General features: G+C 57.4%; 1 long non-coding RNA gene across 1 annotated transcript; it reads left to right on the top strand.

Annotated features, from left to right (window-relative positions):
• The first annotated feature begins 213 nt into the window (after positions 1-213).
• On the top strand, positions 214-2,664 carry LOC144954380 (uncharacterized). The gene is made up of 2 exons (XR_013641173.1): positions 214-1,082; positions 1,276-2,664. It is a non-coding gene; the product is annotated as an uncharacterized LOC144954380 (long non-coding RNA).
• Positions 2,665-3,168: the final 504 nt, after the last annotated feature.

The following is a 3,168-nucleotide window of genomic DNA, read 5'->3' as shown; positions in this document are numbered from 1 at the left end:
CCTCCACCACCACCACCACCACCTCCACCACCACCACTACTACCACCATTACACCACCACTACCACCATTACACCACCACCACCACCATCACCACTACTACCACCATTACACCACCACTACCACCACCACTACCACCACCACTACCATCACCACCACTTCCACCACCACCTCCACCACCACCACCACCACCTCCACCACCACCACTACTACTACCACCATTACACCACCACTACCACCATTACACCACCACCACCACCACCATCACCACTACTACCACCATTACACCACCACTACCACCACCACTACCACCACCACTACCATCACCACCACTTCCACCACCACCTCCACCACCACTACCACCACCACTACCATCACCACCACCACCACCACCTCCTCCACCACCACTACCACCTCCTCCATCATCACCTCCAGTGGGTGAGTGAGTGGGTAAGTGAGTGAGTGGGTGAGTGAGTGGGTGAGTGAGTGCATGGGTGAGTGAGTGGGGAGTGAGTGGTGAGTGAGTAGGTGAGTGAGTGGTGAGTGAGTGGTGAGTGAGTGGTCAGTCAGTGGGTGAGTGAGTGGTGAGTGAGTGGGTGAGTGGTGAGTGAGTGGGTGAATGGCTAAGTGAGTGACTGAGTGGTGAGTTAATGGGTGAGTGAGTGGGTGAGTTGGTGAGTGAATGGGTGAGTGAGTGGGTAAGTGAGTGAGTGGGTGAGTGAGTAGGTGAGTGAGTAGATGAGTGAATAGGTGAGTGAGTGGGTGAGTAAGTGAGTGCATGGGTGAGTGGTGAGTAGGTGAGTGAGTGGTGAGTGAGTGGTGAGTGGGTGGTGAGTGGTGAGTAGGTGAGTGAGTGGTGAGTGAATGGGTGAGTGAGTAGGTGAGTGGTGAGTGAGTAGGTGAGTGGGTGAGTGAGTGGGTATGTGAGTGAGTGGGTGAGTGAGTGGTGAGTGAGTGGGTGAGTGAGTGGCTGAGTGGGTGAGTGAGTGATTGGTGAGTTAATGGGTGAGTGAGTGGGTGAGTTGGTGAGTGAATGGGTGAGTGAGTTCGTGAGTGAGCGAGCGAGTGAGTGGTCAGTGAGTGGGTGAGTGAGTGAGTGGGTGCGTTGGTGAGTGAATGGGTGAGTGAGTTCGTGAGTGAGCGAGTGAGTGAGTGGTGAGTGAGTGATTGGTGAGTTAATGGGTGAGTGAGTGGGTGAGTTGGTGAGTGAATGGGTGAGTGAGTTGGTGAGTGAGCGAGCGAGTGAGTGAGTGGTCAGTGAGTGGGTGAGTGAGTAGGTGAGTGAGTAGGTGAGTGAGTAGGTGAGTGAGTAGCTGAGTTTGTATTCTCTCCCACTGCATTGCCCTCCTCTGTCATTCTGGATTCTTCCGCCCATAGCTCAACCCACAACTCCAGTGGAACTGCCAATGTCCAAGCCAACGCACAGAGACAGCCCCCATTGACTAGTTTCTATCCAATGCTGGATGGACATCGCTGTGGTGGTGACGTCATCGGCATGCTCTGTCCACTGCTGCATGAGATTGGCCAGTGACGTCACAGTCGAGAGGCCCTGAGTAAGGTTCACAGCCATTGGTCGGAGCGGAGTCAAGTGGTGTGTGTGTGAGAGTCTCTGTGATTGGTCGGTGAGGAGTCACGTGGTGTGTGTGTGAGAGTGTCTGTGATTGGTCGGAGCGGAGTCACGTGGTGTGTGTGAGAGTCTCTGTGATTGGTCGGAGTGGAGTCACGTGGTGTGCGTGAGAGTCTCTGTGATTGGTCGGAGTGGAGTCACGTGGTGTGTGTGTGAGTCTCTGTGATTGGTCGGAGTGGAGTCACGTGGTGTGTGTGAGAGTCTCTGTGATTGGTCGGTGAGGAGTCACGTGGTGTGTGTGAGAGTCTCTGTGATTGGTCGGAGTGGAGTCACGTGGTGTGTGTGAGAGTCTCTGTGATTGGTCGGAGTGGAGTCACGTGGTGTGTGTGTGAGTCTCCGTGATTGGTCGGAGTGGAGTCACGTGGTGTGTGTGAGAGTCTCTGTGATTGGTCGGAGTGGAGTCACGTGGTGTGTGTGTGAGTCTCTGTGATTGGTCGGAGTGGAGTCACGTGGTGTGTGTGAGAGTCTCTGTGATTGGTCGGAGTGGAGTCACGTGGTGTGTGTGTGAGTCTCTGTGATTGGTCGGAGTGGAGTCACGTGGTGTGTGTGAGAGTCTCTGTGATTGGTCGGAGTGGAGTCACGTGGTGTGTGTGAGAGTCTCTGTGATTGGTCGGAGTGGAGTCACGTGGTGTGTGTGTGAGTCTCCGTGATTGGTCGGAGTGGAGTCACGTGGTGTGTGTGAGAGTGTCTGTGATTGGTCGGAGTGGAGTCACGTGGTGTGTGTGAGAGTCTCTGTGATTGGTCGGTGAGGAGTCACGTGGTGTGTGTGTGAGTCTCTGTGATTGGTCGGAGTGGAGTCACGTGGTGTGTGTGAGAGTCTCTGTGATTGGTCGGTAAGGAGTCACGTGGTGTGTGTGTGAGTCTCTGTGATTGGTCGGAGTGGAGTCACGTGGTGTGTGTGAGAGTCTCTGTGATTGGTCGAGCAGCAGATGGTCCCTTGTGATGGCGGGTCGCGACGACCCGATTGGTCGGCTGAGACGGGGAGCTCCCAGCCAATCAGCGGTAGCCGTCGCTCTCCAACCTCACGGCGGTGGCCATCTTGGGTGGGGGGAGAGAAACAAACACAGCAGCCCCTCCCCTCCATCCCTCCCCCTCCCCCTTCCCCCCTCCCCTCCATCCCTCCCTCCCTCCCCCTCCCCCCTTCCCCCTTCCCCTCCATCCCTCCCCCTCCCCTCCATCCCTCCTCCCCCTCCCTCTCCTCCCCCCCCTCCCCTCCGTCCCCTCCCTCCCCTCCCTCCCCCTCCATCCCTCCCCCTCCCCTCCCCCCTCCTCCCCCTCCCTCTCCTCCCCCCTCCCCTCCCTCCCCTCCCTCCCCCCCCCGCACACCCCTCACCCCCCCCCCCCCCACTCACCAAACAAACCTCCCCCTCTACCCCTCCAACTCCACAGGGCAGGAACTGCTGCTGCTGCTGCTGATGCTGCTGATGCTGCTGATGCAGCTGATGCTGCTGATGCTGCTGAGGCTGCTGATGCTGCTGATGCTGCTGAGGCTGCTGCATCAGCATCAGCGCGGAGACCCCCAGCAAGGCAAGGGGGTCCACCC

The sequence above is a fragment of the Lampetra fluviatilis genome, unplaced genomic scaffold (genome assembly GCF_964198595.1).
Source record: "Lampetra fluviatilis unplaced genomic scaffold, kcLamFluv1.1 SCAFFOLD_1488, whole genome shotgun sequence".
Lineage (NCBI taxonomy): Eukaryota > Metazoa > Chordata > Hyperoartia > Petromyzontiformes > Petromyzontidae > Lampetra > Lampetra fluviatilis.
The sequence above is the reverse complement of the archived record's forward strand: the minus strand, read 5'-3'. Positions and strand labels throughout refer to the sequence as shown.